This window comes from Populus alba, chromosome 19 (genome assembly GCF_005239225.2).
Source record: "Populus alba chromosome 19, ASM523922v2, whole genome shotgun sequence".
In the NCBI taxonomy this organism is placed as follows: domain Eukaryota; kingdom Viridiplantae; phylum Streptophyta; class Magnoliopsida; order Malpighiales; family Salicaceae; genus Populus; species Populus alba.
This window is the reverse complement of record NC_133302.1, coordinates 225,141-246,222: the sequence shown is the minus strand read 5'-3', so window position 1 is coordinate 246,222 and position 21,082 is coordinate 225,141. Positions and strand designations below refer to the sequence as shown.

Below are 21,082 nucleotides of genomic sequence, written 5' to 3'. Positions count from 1 at the left end.
TTGTTTTTCTCTATTTTTTGGATTTTTTTAAAAAATATATAAAAAACATGGGTCAAAAATTGGGTAGCAACAGATGCCCCCTCTTTACAATGCTTACGAAGCAAAAGTCCTCAAAATTTTGCATAGTAAGCTTTGTAAAGAAAACAAAAGGAAAATGATTTCATTATCTTGGGCGACCTGCCCACACACTCACACTGATCTATTTTCACGGGCGACCTGCCCACACATACTCACCCTAGTCTATTTTCACGGGCGACCGACCCACACTCTCCCAATAGTCTATTTTCACGGGCGACCTGCCCACACATTGGGTTTACCTGAGATCCCATCTGGCGACCTCATTCAACTGGAACGAAAATATATGTAACTCGGTTAACCTGAAATCCCATCTGGCGATTCCCTTTAACCAAAGCTACATGAGATCCCATCTGGCGACCTCATTCAACTGGAACTAAACTGTGTAACTCGGTTAACCTGAAATCCATCTGGCGATTCCCTTTAACCAAAGCTACATGAGATCCCATCTGGCGACCTCATTCAACTGGAACGAAAATATGTGTAACTCGGTCAACCTGAAATCCCATCTGGCGATTCCCTTTAACCAAAGCTACATGAGATCCCATCTGGCGACCTCATTCTGGTCTCATTGTACGGGTGACTAACCCTAGAAAAAAAGCTGGTCTCATTGTACGGGTGACGAACCTTGGTGCTGCTGGTCTCATTGTACGGGTGACGAACCCTGGTGCTGCTGGTCTCATTGTACGGGTGACGAACCCTTGTGCTGCTGGTCTCATTGTACGGGTGACGAACCCTAGTGCTGGTCTCATTGTACGGGTGACGAACCCTGGAAAAAAAAGCTGGTCTCATTGTACGGGTGACGAACCCTATGTTGGTCTCATTGTACGGGTGACGAACCCTAGAAAAATGCTGGTCTCATTGTACGGGTGACTAACCCTGGAAAAATGCTGGTCTCATTGTATGGGTGACCGACCCAAAGAAAAATGTTGGTCTCATTGTATGGGTGACCGACCCAAAAATGGAAAAAATATGAAGTGTGGTCTCATTGTAATGGGTGACCAACCCAGATGGAAAAATAATGAAGAACGCGGTCTCATTGTCATGGGTGACCAACCCAGGTGGAAAGAAAGTGAAAAAAAAAAAAAATGGTCTCATTATGATGGGTGACCTACCCAGATGGAAAGAATATGAAGTGTGGTCTCATTGTAATGGGTGACCTACCCAAGAAAAATGTTGGCGAGGGCTCAAAGGCGCACTCGAAATGAGGTAGGGTTAGAAAACGCGCTACCTGAGAAGTGAGGGCTCAACGGCGCACTCGAAATGAGGTAGGGTTAGAAAAACGCACTACCCGAGATGATAGCTCAAAGGCGCTCACAAAAAGAGGTGAGAGCTCAAAGGCGCACTCAAAATGAGGTAGGGTTAGAAAACACACTACCCAAAAGATGATGATGAAACACCGACCTGACAATGTTAAAAGCAATGCATTATGATCAATATGCATGTATACTTACCTGAGAAAAATATAGGTCCCCCCCTCCTTGATGCTCCATCGTCATAGGGTTCCCTTGTTTGCATCCCAAGGCTTTCTTTGTTCTTCCGAGGCATTGACTCATCCATGTACTGGCCATCCACTCAGCTGTAAACGCAGTGCCCATCCCGGGCTGTCTTTGACAATTACTGCTTGCATCGTTCATCAAGCTTGACCCTGCCCCCAAGTGTGGTACTGCTTGATTCATTATGAAGGATTTTCTCCTGGCTTCTTCTGAGAATTATCCTCTGATTGATTGTGTGCATCATGCCAATACCCATCAAGATTGTTAATCAATCATGAACTTGCCTCTAGTTGAAACAGTACTCTTCAAGTACATGTTATCATCAACCTTCTTGGAACTCATTCAGTCATCCAGTCATGCATCTCATAGCTTTGCAGTACAAAGGCTCATGGTTGTATGCTCAGTGTTCTTCTTAATAGATTCCCTTCAACTCTTCTAATCAGATTTGTGAAAAGATATGTCTCGGCCTCATCAATGATGATGCTTTTATCACCCATACTCATGCGGTGAAGTGCTCATCTGGCTTCAGAACAGATGTCCCACAATCAGTCTTCGAGGTGGGTGCCTTTCCGACATTCATTCAGTGCAGTTGTGTGATAACATCTGTCTATAAAACCATGTTTCAAAGAATGACAATATGAGATTGTCCTTTAAGTGCAGCATCGTTCCACAGTCAGTCTTGGTGGTATGCATCTTTTCTCCATTCAATTACATTCATCTGTGTATTCCTCATCGATCGCGAGCCATGTTTCAAAAAATAATGATAGGAAAGTGCCCTTCAGGTATGTTTTTTGTTTATCCATTGCCGGCAGGATTCACTAAAGCATGGGCCATTTTGGAATGATATTGCCCCAGTATGATCCGAATGTGCTCGTTCATTGATTATTTGTCTTTGAACATCATTGTCTTCAGTTCATTGATTCATCATTTAAACATTGCCTCATAGCTGATCTGAGCACTGCTTGTTTTTTCCTTTTCAAGGTCTATTGTATTGCCCCGGCTGCTCAACTTTTCAAGGAGTGTCGAGGACTTCAATGTCATTTCTATCAACGATTTTGCATACTCAATCAATGTTCTTCTGTGTTTGATAATCTTCCTTGTTCTGGAATCAACTCTCATATTTCAAAGATCATGTCTATTCAAAGTCTAGTTTGTTGAAAATGAAATCAGAGATGTCTTTTTTGAAAATCTTTTGAAAATCAAGCTTTTTTTTATCAAAGGCCCAACACATTTTATTCGAAATATATAGTCCTTTGATTGTCATGCATTTTTGAAAACAGAAATTGACCCAATGTAGGATTAAAACTAGCTTTTTTCCATGGTTCTTTGTATCAATTTGAAATCCTTGATATTTGGGTGTATCATTTGATAGTCTATGATGAGGTGACCTTTGCATGAATTTAAAAAAAAAAAAAAATGCTCAAGTCAAAACTCCAGCTTTATCAAGAAAGGTTGTTTCTCTTCTTATAACTTGTTTTATCAGCATGCATAATAACCAATAGCTTAATTCATGAAGTTCACGACCCTTATGGAAAAACTCTTCAAATTTTGAGAGCGCCATTTATCGGTTCAAATTGCTTGCTTGATTAAAAAGGGCTTTTAAAAACACGTAATGCAGGCTATGGTTCATGGCTATGAAAGAAAGGAATTTCAAAGGCTCAAAAGGTGTTTGAGGGTTTCAAAGACCTAGGATCAACATCAACTATTCATCAACTCTTTTATATTGTTGTCTTTGTAGAGGAAACGACATATAACCTTGTTAACCTCAAAGTTCAGACTTTTCTTAACATAAGTTATAATGCAAATCCACCTTTCCTTGATGAATAACCAACCTTAATCATCTGATAACATCAAAAGCTTTATAATGGACACCAAAAGTCACGTTTATAGCTTAGTCTTTTCTGGTATTGACTTTTGTTGTGCCCTTCCTTGATTGAAACTTCTTTTGCTCTTCATAGACTTGATAGGCGTTCTCCTTCCTTTATCTTTGACTTGTATTTAAGTGAGGGAAATTTCATCTTTTTTTTTTTTCGTTCTCTTTTTTCATAGCCTTCCTCAAAGTTTTTCTTGGATGACCCTCAATCTATGGATTTTCTTCTGCTAGCCCTTTCTCAAACATTGGACTTTTGTTCTAAGCTTTTCTTTGATCCATTGATTTTATCAGTGTCTCCAAAATATCTCTCATTTGCCCCCAGTGTGGGGTGTGATCCTAGTCAGAGTTTTTTTTTTGAAAGAAAATATTTTACCAGGCTCAAAATGGGACTGCAAGGGATATAATCTTTAGAAAGTGAAGGGATATCAAAGATGGCCTTTTCTCATTTCAAGCAAGGTCGGTTAGAACCGATAAATTTTGACCTCATCCAGTGTAATGATTGGGACTTGTAAGAATCATGATTCACGAGTCCATAACTACTGAATCCACTACATGTCATTATGCATACTGTTAAAACTTAGCTATATGATGTGTGGTTCAGTTTCAGGAGGTATGAGTTCAAAATTGTTTGGTCACCTCATGTCATTTTCAAGCATAGAGTCATTTCTGTAATCAAAACACTTTTAATCTTCCGGATTGATTAACCTTTATTGCATGTTGGAGTTTGATCAAAATATTTTGTCAGAATAAAATGTTAAACATCTGTTGATTTCAAAACAACAAAGAGACAAAAGCAAGGCATGTTTCGTTGAAGGATGAGATGTGATCCCAAAACAAAATGCAGAATTCCATAACAATATGATTGACAATTCATCACCGTTCTTGAATCAGCTTTTCTGGCAATATCTGTGTTTTGTCAAGCACTTTCGATCACATGTCATTCTGAAGGTGTTCGGGGGACAATATAGCCAATGACACCCTTCTTCAACGACTCCACTTGTCTCTTGCTCACCAACTTTCAGACTCGCTTCTCGAAATTCTTGCAATTGCTCAATTGAAATGGTTGAGGACCCCATCATGACATCACATCTCTTGTCTGGATTAATCCACCCAGAAAATGGTGGTTGCATGGGATTTGTCGGAGTGAAGCAAAATTCTAGAATCTGGCAGATGCTGGTCGACAAACTTAAATGGCAGAGGAATGTCCCATCTTGGCAAAGATATTTGAGCAATGGATGCTACCGTGAGACCTGGCTATGCCACATAATTAAAGGCTCACACCGTCAAAGTCATCTCCTGATTCACCTCTCATCATTGTTCTAGAATCCATGGCAGATCCTTCAATCTTTATTCTCTTCATAGCTGGTTCAATTCTTTGGCAAATCCTCACAACATTATTTCAATTTTCCAATGTTGCTATGGTTGGTTGAGGATTGTTAGAAAACTTTCTAACAGCTTGGTAACCTTGGCAGCGCCCAGAAACTTGCAGTATCGCCCCTACCGACGCGTGGAATCACACATTGTCTTTATTAGAAGAGCACCTGATGAATCTCAAACTCCTTTGTCCCCTCTTCAATTTCCCACTGACAGTGCAGCAAACAAACACCTATAGAGGAAGTCCTGCTCTGTTGAAGTTTCAGTCTTCATGTTTTTTAGTCTAGGCATGTATCTTCTCTCAACTTTTTCATTTTAATACTGACACTGTTGAAGGAAAATCATGGATGATTTGAAACTACTGTATTCCTTCTTGGATTTCCCATTTGCGGATCTACAAACAGATTCCTGCCGAAAGAGCTCTGCTACGTTGAAGTTTGATGTCTGCTTGTATTTTTCAGACCAGGTCTGGCTCTTCAACCTACTAAGAGGTCTTCGTGCTGAAACTGATGAGAGAAATATTTGTAGCCTCTGCAACTTATAGATCCCCTCTTGCCTTCCCAATTTGCAGAGCCATAAATTGATTTTTGTATAGAGAACTCTGCCACATTGAAGTTCAGTGTTCAATCATGGTTTTTCAGACCATCTTGTGCTGCTGAACTGGAATTGAGCTCGTAATCGAGGTAACTTCAAAGCAGATTAATGCACCATGTACAGGAGACCGGTAGTTGTTTGGCTCCATTAGATGATGTGGAGGCGATGAACATTTAACAATGCAACTGGATAAGAACCAGAGTTGTCATTAGTTGATGACTGAAGGCGTTGTTGCTTTTGTTCATGACGAAAAAAAGAGAGATACAGCTTCAATTAGATGTGAACAAGCAGTGTTCCCACAGAAGACTGTGCAGATATTCTCTTTCCATTTTATGCTCAACACTTGTTCGAGCAGATCTGAGTCTAGCTACTTCACATTTAATGCTCTTAACCTTAATCTGATACTGAACCTATATCTGACTCCTTTGTTCACTTCCATTATCTTTCTTCAATCTCGTGCAGCACAACTTGTACAGGGGACCTACGTTTCGACCCGGTTCATGCATGATAAATGTATGAACATGTAATCTATATGATAAACGCACCCTTCGAGAGGTGACAATATGGTCGTAACTCTTGTATGATGGACAAGAATCGTGATTTTTGCCCAAACTCTACAATGAAAATTTTCGGAGCAACGACCAACGTGTCACCCACAAGTCCTGAGGTCAAGATGCTTCAAGAAGGGTTTGCCCTTATGCAAAAAACGATGGCACATACAACCCAAGGACAGGTTCTATTCATTATGTGAACATGGGTAGGTTTTCTATCTGGTCTCAAAAGGGTCTCATATCTGCCCAGTGACGTTCTTCGTAAAGACAGTGTGGGGGCGTTGCAAGGAATGGTTAAGGCACGTATACCCACCATTACCAAGCAGGCACTCAGATATGAGTTGGGTGTTTCACGCATCTGAACCCTGACCAATAGTCTTAGGGCAGATCGCTAGTTCCCCACCTAACCTAGAAGCTTGTGTGTGTTTTTAAAAATAAATACAGGTGATGCATGAGACAATTCTATAAAATACATGGAAATAAATATTAACAAAAAGATAAAAAATGCAAAAACTTAAACACATCAAATACACAAAGCTTAGTCCAATAATGTTAGAAACAGTACCTTCCCCAGTGGAGTCGCCATTCTGTCGCACCCCAAAAAAAAATCAGCGCGCGGCATCGGGCTGACGATTTAAATCTTTCTCGTTGTTGTTTGCTTGAATTTGATTCGTTGGAGTCGCCACCTAGTAATTGATTTCGGGCTACTAGGAAACCGGATGTACTGGTCTTGTCAGAGATTCACGGGTAAGGGACTGGTTGTGGTTAGGGAAGGTATTAGCACCCCTAACGCACCCTACCTTAGGTAAGCTGCTTCGTGGTTTTGACGTGTTAAAGAAGTTTTAATAATTGTCTTTTCATCGGAAATTAGAAATATCACTTACGTATAAGTTAATAATTCTTAACCGTGATCCAATCAAAATATTAAATTCTTCTTTAATATCTGCAATTTTATCATTAAAAAAATAAAATATATATATAAAAAAATAAAACACATACAAACACACACATTCACTTTCACTATTTTTATTTCTTTTCTTTTTTCTTTTCTTTTCTTTTCTTTTCTTTTACATCCATATTTACAAAATACAAATTACAAAAACTAAAAAACTAACAAAGTATTACATTAAACCATTTGGAAATTACAAAAATGACCCAAAACAAATTCAGGAACAATTCTGGGCTGCCTGAACAGGGGCGGCGCGTGAGCCCACGCGCCGCCAGTCACGAACCTTATGGAAAAGCTCTTTAAGTTTTGAGAGCTCCATTTATCGGTTCAAATTTCTTGCTTGATTAAAAAGGGCTTTTAAAAGCACGTAATGCAGGCTATGGTTCATGGCTATGAAAGAAAGGAATTTCACAGGCTCAAAAGGTGTTTGAGGGTTTCAAAGACCTAGGATCAACATCAACTATTCATCAACTCTTTTCTATTGTTGTCTTTGTAGAGGAAACGACATATAACCTTGTTAACCTCAAAGTTTATACTTTTCTTAACATAAGTCATAATGCAAATCCACATTTCCTTGATGAATAACCAACCTTAATCATCTGATAACATCAGAGGCTTTATAATGGACACCAAAAGTCACGTTTATAGCTTAGTCTTTTTTCTGGTATTGACTTTTGTTGTGTCCTTGATTGAAATTGCTTTTGCTTTTCATAGACATGATAGGCGTTTTCTTTCCTTTATCTTCGACTTGTCTTTAAGTGAAGGCAATTTCAACTTCTTCTCCTTTTTTTTTTTCATTTTTTTTTCATAGCCTTCCTCAAAACTTTCTTATATGCCCCCAGTCTATGTGTCTTCTTCTAGCTCTCTTTCAATCATTGAACTTTTGTTCTAAGCCTTCCTGTTTATCCATTAATTATATCAATGTCTCCAACATATCTCTCATCTGCCCCCAGTATGGGGTGTGATCCTAGTCAGGGTTTTCATGAAAAGAATATTCTATTCAGCTCAAAATGGGACTACAAGGGATATAACCTTTAGAAAGTGAAGGGATATCAAAGATGGCCTTTTCTCATTTCAAGCAAGGTCAGTTAGAACTGATAAATTTTGACCTCATCCAATGAATGATTTGGACTTGTAAGAGTCATGATTCACGAGTCCATAACTATTGAATCCACTATATGTCATTATGCATACTGCTAAAACTTAGCTATATGATGTGTGGTTCGGTTTCAAAAGGTATGAGTTCAAAATTGTTTGGTCACCTCATGTCATTTTCAAGCATCGAGTCATTTCTGTAATCAAAACACTTTTAATCTTCCGGATTGATTAACCTTTATCGCATGTTGGAGTTTGATCAAAATATTTTATCAGAATAAAATGTTAAACATCTGTTGATTTCAAAACAACAAAAAAGACAAAAGCAAGGCATGTCTCGTTGAAGGATGAGATGTGATCCCAAAACAAAATGCATAATTCCAAAACAATATGATTGATTGTTCATCACCATTCTTGAATCAGCTTTTCTGGCAATATCTGTGTTTTGCCAAGCACTTTCGATCAACATGTCATTCTGAAAATGTTCGGGGGACAATATAGCCAATGACACCCTTCTTCACCGACTCCACTTGTCTCTTGCTCACCAACTTTCAGACTCAATTCTTGCAATTCTTGAAACTGTTCACTTGAAATGGTTGAGGACCCCACCATGACATCACATCTCTTTTCTGGATTATACCAACTAGAAATTGGTGGTTGCATGGGATTTGTCGGAGTCAAGCAAAATTCTGGAATCTGGCAGATGCTGGTCGACAAACTTAAACGGCAGAGGAATGTCCCATCTTGGCAAATACATTTGAGCAATTGATGCTACCGTGAGACCTGGCTATACCCCACAATTAAGGGTTCACACCGTCGAAGTCATCTCTTGATTCACCTCTCATCATTGTTCTAGAATCCTTGACAGAACCATCAATCTTTTATCTCTTCATAGCTTGTTCAATTCTTCGGCAAATCCTCACAACATCATTTCAATCTTCCAATGTTGTTGTGGTTGGTTGCGGATTGTTAGAAAACTTTCCAACAGCTTGGTAACCTTGGCAGCGCCCAGAAACTTGTATTATCGCCACTACCGACGTGTGGAATCACTCATTGTCACTATTGGAAGAGCACCTGATGAATCTGAATCTCCATTATTTCTTCTTCGATTTCTCTCGAACGGTGCAGCAAACAAACACCTATAGAGGAAGTCCTGCTCTGTTGAAGTTTCAGTATTCTTCATGTTTTTCAGTCTAGGCATGTCTCTTCTCTCTACTTTTGCATTTTAATACTGACACTGTTGGAGGAAAATCATAGATGATTTGAAACTACTATATTCCTTCTTGGACTTCCCACTTACAGATCCACAAATAGATTCCTGCCGAGAGATCTCTGCAACGTTGAAGTTTGATGTCTGCTCCATGTTTTTCAAACCAGGTCTGACTCTTCTGCCTACTACAATGCTTTGCTGGTGCCACTGGTGGGAAAAAATTTCAAAGCATATGAAATTAATACATTCCCTTTTGCATTTCCCATTGGCAGATCCTCAAATAAATCTCTACAGAGAGAGCTCTACCACGTAGAAGTGCAATGTCTGATCATGGTTTTTCAGACCATCTTGTGCTGCTGAACTGGAATTGAGCTCATAATCGAGGGTAACTTCAAAGAAAGCTAATGCACCATGTACAGGAGGCTAGTAGTCGTTTGGTTTCATTAAATGATGTGGAGGCGATGAACACTTAACAGTGCAACTGGACAAGAATCAGAGTTGTCATTAGTTGATGACTGAAGGCGTTGTTGTTTGTTCATGACTGAAAATGAGAGATGTAGCTTCAATTGGATGTGAACAAGCAGTGTTCCTATAGAAGACTATGCAGACATTCTCTTTCCATTTGATGCTCAACACTTGTTTGAGCAGATCTGAGTCCAGCTACTTCACCTTCGATGCTCTCAACCTTAATCTGATAATGAGCCTCTATCTGACACATTTCTTCACTTTCATCATCTTTCTTCAATCACGTGCAGCACAGCTTGTGCGGGGGAACCTACTTTTCAACCCGGTACATGCATGATAAATGTATGAATATGTAATCTATATGACGAACTCACCCTTCGAGGGGTGACAATATGGTCGTAACTCTTGTATGATGGAACAAGAATCATGATTTTTGCCCAAACTCTCCAATGAAAATTTTCGGAGTGACGGCCAATGCTTCAAGAAGGGTTTGCTCGGATGCAAAACAAATATTTACGGAGCATACATCCTACAGGCAGGTTCTATTCATTTTACGTGAGACAGGGTAGGTTTGCTACTTGGTCTCTAAAAGGGGTCTCTTGTTGTCCCAGTGATTGCCCTCGTAAAGGCAATATACGGGCCCAGCAGGTAATTGGTTGGCACGTGTCCAACTATTACCAGTCTAAGCACTCAACGAAGAGTTGGGGTTTACACAAACTTCAACCTTGACTCAAGTCATAAGGTAAGCTACTAGTCCCCCACCTAACTTAAAGCAGGTGTATGCTTAACAAAAATTAAAACTTGTGATGCATGAGAGAATTATATACAATGCATGAATAAAACACAAATAAATAAAACAAAGCACCAAAGAAAAAATAAAATTGAACACATCAAAACACAAAGCTTAGTCCGATAAAGTTGAAAACAATACCTGTCCCCAGTGGAGTCGCCATTCTGTCGCACCCCAAAAAAATAATCAGCGCGCGGCAATCGGCTGGCGATTTTTCATCGTTTGTTGCGTTTGCTTTGAATTCGTTCGAGGGAGTCGCCACCTAGTAATTCATTGAGGGCTACTAGGAAACCGGATGTACTGGTCTTGTCAGAGATCGCGGGTAAGGGACTGGTTGTGGTTAGGGAAGGTATCAGCACCCCTAACACACCCTACCTGAGGTAAGCTGCTTCGTGTTCTGATGTGATTTGAAAATTTAAAATATTAATTAAATTCTTAGGCTTGAATAAATCAGTTATTAAATCCCCGAATATATGTAGAAACTTGTCCTCATATTTTCATGGAAAATACAACTTGATTTTATTTGTCCTTGAGATATTTAACCATATTTAAATTAACAAATAATTCTTTTTATCCTTTTTTAATTTTTAATTCAATAACATAAATAAATAAAAAACAAACATACAAGCACACACAAACATTTCTTTTTTTTTTTTTGTTTTTTATTATCACTTTCTCTTTTTCTTTTCTTTTCTTTTCTTTTATTTCCATCCACATTTACATAAAGTACAAACTAAAAAAAACTAAAAATTACACAAATATTACATTAAACAATCTGAAAATTACAAAATAATCCAAAACTATTCAGAAGAGTGGCAAACGGATTTCTGGAGTTGCGGAACAGTGTTCAGCAGATTTCCTGGGCTCGGGAACACTGGCGGCGCGTCCTCCCACGCGCCACCGCCACTGGTGGCGCGTGGGTTCACTCGCCGCCGAAAAAAAAAACAGCTACAGGGGCTGGATCGGCTTCTTCTCAGCCTCCAAACGCCGGCGGTGACCTGCAGAACAAAAAAAAAAGAACAAACACAGCAGTCGATTTTAACTTTTTCTTAGTTTTTTTCAGATCTGTTTTTATTTGTTCTTTCTTTCTCCGCCGTCTTCAATCTGCCCCTCTCTGCAGATTGTTTCTGTTTCCTCTTCTTCTGTTCAGATGGCCGGCGGTTGTGGGTGTCTTCTTCTCCTCTATTTCTGGTGGTGGATCCGGCGGTTGCAAAGGGGGAGCGACACTGCTTGGGAAAGGAACAGCGGTGGCTGGCCTTGCTGCCGCTGCTTGTCCGGTGGGCGCTGGGTTCTCCGATGAGTCGGCTGAGAGAGGAGGGTGGAAGCCCGTCTGGCTGATGGTGGTCTGTGGCCGCTGCTGGATAGGCTGTGAGAGGTCGAGAAAGATGGAGACCGAAGGAGGAAGACTCTTGCTTCGGTCCGGTGTGTGGCTGAGGTTGGTTCTCCGTTGGCTGTTGAGGGAGGAGGACGCCGGTGCTGGAAGATGACAGCGGAGAGGAGGGGACAACCGGGAAGACAAAAAATATACCTCAGCTGCAGGGGGCGGCGGCCCTTTGGCCGAAAGTGAGAGGGTCCGGCTGAAGGGGGTAACAGCCGATTGAGGGAGAAAAAAATGTCAAGGGTGGGGGCTTGTGTCCGGTGGTTTTCTCTCCTTCTGCAGGGAAAATGGAGAGGAAGCTCTGGTTAGGGACGGTTTCTCTGGTTTTCTCTGGTTCGGTGGGGGCTGATTTGTGAGGGGAAAATGGTTTCTTTGTGGCTTGGGGCCGGCTGAGGAGAAGTGGCTGTTTGGCTTTGGTTTGTGGCCGGCGGCTGGGAAAAATTAAAACCAGGGGGGCGGCTGCCCTTCAAAAAAAGATTAGGTTTAGGTTTTTTGTATTTTTTTGATGTTTCCAAAATTAACCCCCTTGCAAAAAATGAACCCCCCCTCCTTTGTAAGTGTTGGAAACCAGTATTTATAGGCAAAAAATATTGCCAAGTTTTCAAAATTGGTCCCTTAACTTTCTTTTTTTGTAAAATTTGATTTTTCTTGTTTTTTTTTTATTTTTTGAAAACGAGCAATATCAACGTCGACTCAATGAGGAAAATCAATGATTTTAAAAACGACGCGTGAAAAGTCGAACGCGTTTGAAAATCTTTTGAAAAATTAAATTCTTTTTAGACGACGTTGAAAATGCTAAAATGACGAAAATATATTAAAAAAACATATTTTTTTGGATTTTCTTTGTTTTTCTCCATTTTTGATTTTTTGAAAATATATAAAAAACATGGGTCAAAAATTGGGTAACAACAATGAAGGTCTTCCCAAACTTCATGGGCGGTAGAGTAGTATATCACACTATCTGAAATCTCTGGATTGAGAGTGTTAATGATCCATGAATGGACCATATCATTGCATCGAGACCAAGCCGAATATCCTTCAGGATCAGTTTCTTCTGAAGGAGCTTTGATTGAGCCATTAACAAAACTTAGTTTGTTTTTAGAATTCAAGGCCAAGGTCATAGCCCTTTTCCAAGTAGAATAGTTGTCTCCATTCAAGGGTTTGGAAATCAAAACCAAACGTGGATGATCTAAATGGTGAGTGAAACAGGGATTTGAATATAAGCTTCTAGGTTGATGACATTTCATTGTTGGTCATGGTGGCTGAAGAAGAGAGATGCTAGACAAGAGATTTAATTGCAGTGATGAGTGAGGATTCTAAGTCAGCTCTGATACCATGAAAAGAATGAAGAGCAAGATTGAATTCGTAGTCGTAATTTGTTATTGGTACTGAATCATATACTTATACAGGGACACTGCAACTGATTCCTATTGCTGCATTGTAGCCTTAATAGCGAAATATTAGGGATTACAATAGAAAGTGAATAAATGCATATCTTTGATTTTATACAACTCTGCTATTCTATATACAGGAATATTTCATTTCCCTACAATTATCAGACCCAAATTCTGCCTCCCCTGTATTATTTATCAACCCGTGTGGTGAAACATCCATAAGTCCCAACTAGTATGGTTTGTCTGCCAAAAAACAATCCACTGTAACCTCCTGGATTTCTTTCTGGAAACAAACTGTTTATAGAGTGATTTTGAGAGTGAAAATCTTGCCTTGTTATGTTTAATTCCTTCAATCTCGATGCACACTCGAAGAAAAAAGTCACATCATCGATGCAATCTGAATCAATTGTAGATTTCTCCACGCAATGTTTACAAGCCTCTTTGTTTTTCTCCACTATTTCTGGTTTGTATACAAGATCATCGCCTTCGACATTATCAGGGACAAAAGGTATCATGGTATGCTGTAACTGTAAAGATATCAAAGGTCCTAATGATGCCAAGTGTCAGAAGATTAGCAATTAATATTGTTAGAATGCTGTTAGTATTCTTTGTTAGAAAAGAGAATCTGTTAGCATTATATTGAGTGAACATTCCCCGTATGGTATCTTTCCAATACTGCATATATAAACTGAGGGTGAGTAATGTAAACACTTAAGCAAAAGTAATAGTATAACAGTGCATGAATTTCATCTTCTGCTTCTCTGTATAACATATTCATTTTATGTTCTTCTTCCTTTCTACCCTCTGCTCCTTCTTCATCTCTGTTTCATTTATATATAAATATCACTGTCTATCATGGTATCAGAGCTTCCCACTCCTCCTCAAATAACACACCAACCTTGGAAGGATCCGTAGTTGCACTCATCACAAACTCGCACAAGTGTGCCAGGATGTACATAGGAATTGCAGATTACACATTTTCCATCACACTTCTCACAAAGGCATCCAATAGCAATTCATGGCTGCTTCCGGCACATAATCAAATCAGGATGATGCTTGGCCATGACCTCTTCAAGATCTTAGTGTTACTGCGTGCACCTGCTGAAATCAATTTGAGACTCTGTTGCTTCTCTTTCAGCAGAAAGAAAGGGAAACCTGGAGAGACTTCTGCACTCTATGATTTTTTTTTTTTTTACTCTTGTTTCTGATTCTGGCTTCTTTCTCATCTTATTCATGAAATTCTTCTGTGTTCGCTGGTGTGTCTATTATCTGTTTGATATATCGTCAAACTGACACTTCTTCTTTAAATCTTCAACTTTCTGCAAGATTCTTCCTTCTCAATCTTTGATTCTCTTCTTTTCTATCTCCTGCACTCTAAAAATAGCGACTACTTCTCAACTTCAGATTGTTCAACTCTAATAAGAGAATATACACATAAACATTTTCTTCTTCCTCTACACTGCAGAATTTCTCTCTACTTCTCTTCATCTCTATTCTCTACTTTTCTTCATCTCTATTGCAGTATCTCCCTCTAATTCTATTCACTTCTCTGTTCCTCTCTTTTCAAAATATCTCTGCTATCTCCCTTGCTTCCAATCCAGTGTTCCATTCCAGGATGAAACATCTCCAGATCGATTATCATTTTGTTAGGGAACGGGTTATCACAGATGATTTACTGGTCCAACATGTCTCCTCTACTGATATATCCTCACCCAAGGTCTTTCCATTTCTTTGTTTCAGCATCATTGCTCCAATCTCATGCTTGGCTCCTCCCAGCCTGTGATTGAGAGGGCATGTAAAGATATCAACGGTCCTAATGATGCCAAGTGTCAGAAGATTAGCAATTAATATTGTTAGAATGCTGTTAGTATTCTTTGTTAGAAAAGAGAATCTGTTAGCATTATATTGAGTGAACATTCCCCGTATGGTATCTTTCCAATACTGCATATATAAACTGAGGGTGAGTAATGTAAACACTTAAGCAAAAGTAATAGTATAACAGTGCATGAATTTCATCTTCTGCTTCTCTGTATAACATATTCATTTTATGTTCTTCTTCCTTTCTACCCTCTGCTCCTTCTTCATCTCTGTTTCATTTATATATAAATATCACTGTCTATCAGTAACTCCTCAAGGACTGGACATCTTGACTACAAAACTAGTCTCATTATCCTTAAAAATAATTTCCTCTTTAAAAGTGCTAGTCTGAGTCATGCTGATTAAAACTTTTGCCTTTGAGATAAGTTTTCAAAAGAGCCTGTAGATTCATGCACTGCAATCATTCATTTTGCCAACTCAAAAACAAAATGCTTTATTTATTAATTAATTAATTTTATACAACAAGGCGATAATGGAAGATCTAAGAGGGCATAAAGTACGGATTTTTCACAAAACAATCCTTCAACTAATTGAGCTCAGGTTGAAAGTTTCTTCGCGAAATGGATAAAAACTCTTCCTATATAAATAATCTTTAAACTGCTCAATTGTAGAAAATGTCAATGAACCATAAAGAGGATGAGGAAGCAGATGAATTGGTACTACTTCATCTCTTCCCACTTCTGACTCTTGGTTGTCAATGTCATGATCCCACTCCAACCCTTCAAATGAATCCAAATCTACAATCACTTTGATCCCACATTGTTTCACATTAATGTCTTCGCTCCCCAAATTCACATACAATTCCAATTCTTCGTGCCCACAACATTCTTCCATTGCCATCTCACTTAAACTTACGAATCTTGTCCAACTTATGGGGCAATAGAGTCCTATTACCAGTGTAGCTTCAAACAATTGCATACCGTTGCTCTTTTTTTTTATAATAGCATTGATTGTATGACTCCTAGTAAAAACAATCCTTGTAGTGAAAGCCCAAAAAATCAACCCTTGAAAAACTGGAGGTGTATGAAATGATAATGAACATCCTTCTCCATGGAAGGTGAACCCCTTTCGCACGTTGTGATGATAGATTCCCATAAGCAATTTGGCATCATAGCCGTGAATATGATATCCATAACCACCATTCCACAATGCCTGCATATATATATATTGATTAATTACAAAGAGTGCTGAAATTTTAGACACTAATAAATATATAGTATATGCCAATTGTGTCTTTATTTGTGTGCTGAAGAGACAGAAATAGTACCTCAACAAAACTCTTCTTGTAATTATTTGATAAATCGGAGGCGGTATCAGAGGAAATAATCCAGCCATGATTACTTAGACCTTCCATGTCCATGCCCTGAATCTCTGTTAAATTTGGACTCCTATATAGAGACAGATTTTCATTGTTTTTTGGACTGGACTGGAAGTCTTACCTTTTCCATTGATGTGCAACCGATTGCATCCAAGAATTTTAAATTTGAGGGAAGCTCTGAGATTGATACAAGATTGCTGCAGTACGACACTCTCAAAAGCCCCAGCTTAGGAAGGACGTCGATGCCAGAAGGCAGACTTAAGAAATTGTTTCCTGATAGATTCAATTCTTCGAGAGAGGACAAACAACCAAAATCAACACAATTAGTTGCTCGTTCAGACAAACCATAATAAGCAAGTCTTAGTTTTCTCAATAATCTCCAACCAGTGAAACAAGTTGGCAGCAAGGCTCTCCAATCTAAAACACTTGATGAAATTGGTGAATACCAGGATGTAGATAATGGCGTGTCCGCAGTGAAATTGTATCCGCACAGTGACAACTTCCTTATATACTTTAAATGTTCAATTGAAGCGAAAAAGTGCTCATTGTTAATTCCATCTGCTATCAGCTCGGTAAAGGATTTCATATCACCCATGTGTTCCGGCAACTTCTCAAGCTGTGAACACTCTGAAAATATTCAAAATCTCAAGAGACTTTGCCTCACAAATGCTTTGCGGAAGAATCTTTAGCCTCCAACATCCCTTTAGATTTAAGAAAGTGAGGCTCTTTAAATGTCCAACAGATTGATGCACCTCAAATAAACCCGAGCAACCTTCCAACAAAAGTTTTTCTAGACTTACACTGTGCAAGTTTGGTGTTTTAACAAGGTGCTTTGAATAACTGAGATTAAGGATTTTTAATTTATTGAGAATCTGTAAGAGCAGCAAGGAAAATAATAAAAAGTAATCATCAAAAGTTGTAACTTAAAAATATGCATTAAATCAAGGACAAATTTTGAAGAATTGTAGTATTCTTCTTACCTTTTTCTCCTTCCATAATTCTTTAATGTTACTATACTGCATATCAAGAACAACTAGGTTGTCCAACATTAAATCGGACGGAATAGATTTCAAAGGACATTCAAGCCAACAAATCCATATCAACTCTTCAGAAAGCAGTTTGAAAGGCCCAGATAGACATGCTCCATTGATTTGGAGTAACTTCAAGCATCTCATCTTTGTAAATGATCCTGTGCTTAATAAATTCTTTTCTGATGCTCTGACATCCAGCGCTAAACCCTCTACCACTTCCGTTCCCTAAAAAACCAACAAAATTCAATAGAGTTACAAAGTAATTATATGCAAGAAGTTTAAAAAGAAAGATAAACGAGCATTTGTGTATGCATTTAGTTATTACCATTTGCTTGCTGAGTACATTCCATGCATCCTCACATTGCCATACTCGGCTGCGTTTTCCTGGGTTGTTAGGTGACTCTTTGTGAATGATCTCCCTTCCCATGTCTCGTAATAGATTATGCATGCTTATATTTCCAGAAGCATTAACATTAATCAGAGACCTTTCACTGAGAGTTCCTAAATCATCCTCTGGATTGTAACCACATCGAGCTTCAAGTACATTTGCTACATATTCTTTATTTCTACCGATAAAAAAGCTTGCAAGATCAAGAAATGTATTTTGTAGTTTATGGTCATCCAGTTTGTCAAAACTTATTCGAAGTTTTTCCTGAATATATCATGGTTTGGAATTTTTCTCAATTTGTCGATTATACATTTCCATCTAGATTTGTTTTTCCCGGACAAACAAGAACCTAAAACCTCAAGGGCTAAAGGAAGCCCTCCACAATAATCAACGACATCATTCGACACCTCAACATAATCTTTTGCTGGCTTGGTGTCCCTGAAGGCATGCCAACTGAAAAGTTGTAGGGACGCATCTCGTTTCAATTCTTCGACCTGACATTTTCGATCCACTTTTAGAAGCAAGCGTTCATCTTCAGATGTAATTATTACTCTACTTCCGGGACCAAACCAACTTCCATCTCCCACCAAAGCATTTAGTTGGTATTGATAAGTCACATCATCAACAACAACAAGAACTCTTTTGTGACAAAGTCGTTCTTTGATCAGAACCATTCCTCTATCAACATTATTGATATTTGCAGGATTTTGCTTCAAGATATCATGAAGAAGTTGTTCTTGTAAAAGAACAAGACCATTCGATTGTTCTGATGTTTCATTGATATTCGAAAGAAAACAGCTTCCCTCGAATCCATAGCAGAGTTTATTAAATACAACTTTTGCTATAGTCGTCTTTCCTATTCCCGGCATCCCATGTATGCCCACAAGGCGTACATCATCTGTCGCGGTACTTATGAAGTCACTAATAGTATGTACAAGGGGATCAATACCTACTAGGTGAGTAGAAACATTTATGTACTTGGGATCCAATTTATTCAACACATCCTTGATAATGTCTTGGATAAATTTTGATTCGTGCCTGCTCATAAACAAAAGCAAGTCTTTAATAGAGAGACAATTAACCATGCTAAAAAAAAATTATTATTTCACATGGTAAAATCTATTGTATAATTACTCCATAAATGTGTGCCACGGAATCTTAGAGGGAAAAAGGCGTACCCATTTTCCATATCACTGAGATTCCATCCGGAGAGATTTCCCGCCTCCTCAAGAGCTTTTCTCCACTCCTTCACCTTCTCTTTAAAACAGACTTCATGCTTATCAAATGCTTTTACAAAACTGCCGGTCTGCTTTCTCACATCTGAAGGATCAATGTCATAAAATACAGGAAGAACAATCTGACCAGTTTTCCTGTTTTTGCACTCAAGAATCTCTACAAGTTCATTAAGACACCATCTAGAAGAAGCATATCCTTTAGAGAAGACCACTATAGATATCTTTGATTCTTGAATTGCCTTGAGGAGATGTTTGGAGATTTCTTCACCCCTAGGAATTTCATTATGATCTCGAAAAGTGTAGATTCCTGCTTGGACTAAGGCAGTATATAGATGATCTGTAAAATTCTTGCGATTATCTTCTCCTCTAAAACTCAGAAATACATCGTAGGCCCCATTTGGTCTAGAGCGAGAAGACTCTAGCTCTGTCATGGCAGCTGCAGAAATTATGACACAATAAATTAGCAATGGAGCAAGGAATGCATGTAAAGCGATCATCAGAGACAATACATGTAAATTCTGATGGGAATTTGTTAGAGAAGCTGAATTTTGATATGTATATAATTTAAGTGACATGATAAAGAGGAATCCCCGTGAAAGTGATTAATCTTTAAGAAACAAATAACATATTGACAGCAAATCATGAACTTGGAAATGATAAAAGTGGTGGGGTTAATTTTGATGTGTCCTAAAGAACTTCCTCTCTTAGAAAAATAATATATTATATTGTTTCCACCATGCTTCCTTACCTCCCTCTCCCCTAGGTATTTATTCTAACAGAAAGAAGTAAACTGATTTTGATTGCTAATAAGCATAGCCTAATAGCAGAATGGAACTTTCACGATCCGATTTTAACATAACTGCTCTCAGCACGAGATATTTCTACGTTACCTGTGGAGACAAAACTGACAGGCTTACTGAGGTCTGCTTTTCTTCTCTTTCGCGAGGATGAATCGTTTTCTTCATCTTTGGATTGCTTGCGTTTTACTTTCTGCATTCTAAAATAGAATGATATTGTGCTTGAAGATCTACAAGGAACTCAATAAACTGGTCAATGATGATATATCTATCTGAACGTAAAACTTCCAAATTATTGTTATAAGTAAATACGTGAAATTAAAACGAAGCAAAGAGAGTTAGTTATACCTCTACATAACCCAAGGGCTGGTTGGATTCCGCCAGCTATGAAAATGCAGCAACTGGAGATCAGAGAGGTTAGCTGATGAATATCGCTGTCCTGCAACAATCGATATTGCTGAAAAGATGAAACCAAAAAGGACTGCATGCATGCAATCAGTAGCAACAATCGCAGAGATTACCTCTATATGGTGTTTATGAGTTGGTCGGATTCCATCAACTTGGTGACTTTAAAGATCAAATTGCAGCAATCAGAAAGGTTAGCTGAAGAGCGAAGTAATGAGGACTGATGAAGGATGGTACAGACTATTGTTCCAGAGAAAGAATATGCTTTCTTGCAATTTATTAGCAACGCAATAATTGTTAAAAATAAAAGGTAACATATACAGGAAAAGGAGCAAGGAGATTTCGTTAGCCACAAATTGATCAAAATCAAGCAAATTTATAGCTCTTGCTTGAGCATCAAACAGTTTTTCCGAGAGCTAAAGCAGTCAAAAAGCAGGTGTATCGTGAAGTGCATGGCCTATTTTATCAGCCGTGTTGTTGGTGAGGTTTTGACCGCATCGGAGTCAAATGGCATGATTTTCCACGCGGCAAACTAATAACACCATGATCGTGCAATCGGCTGCCTCCATCTCTCCTCCGTCTAATCTGATACTCTCAAATCAAATGGTCTAAATTTCCACAATCCTTTTTTCAAAGCCTCGGTTATTTTTTTTTTCCAAACAAGACTTTGACTAGTACGTCAACTGAACTTTCTTTCTTTACTTTTGATTAAATGTTACACTGAATTTCTTTCTTTGGTTCAAAAAGTTAGACTTCCCAGCAATATAAACCTTACCGATATTCTCA

The 21,082-nt window shown here is 38.7% G+C and overlaps 1 pseudogene; it reads right to left on the bottom strand.

Annotated features, from left to right (window-relative positions):
• Positions 1–15,539: 15,539 nt before the first annotated feature.
• LOC118058530 (disease resistance protein Roq1-like) lies at positions 15,540–20,633 on the bottom strand (annotated as a pseudogene).
• Between the last annotated feature and the right edge of the window lie 449 nt (positions 20,634–21,082).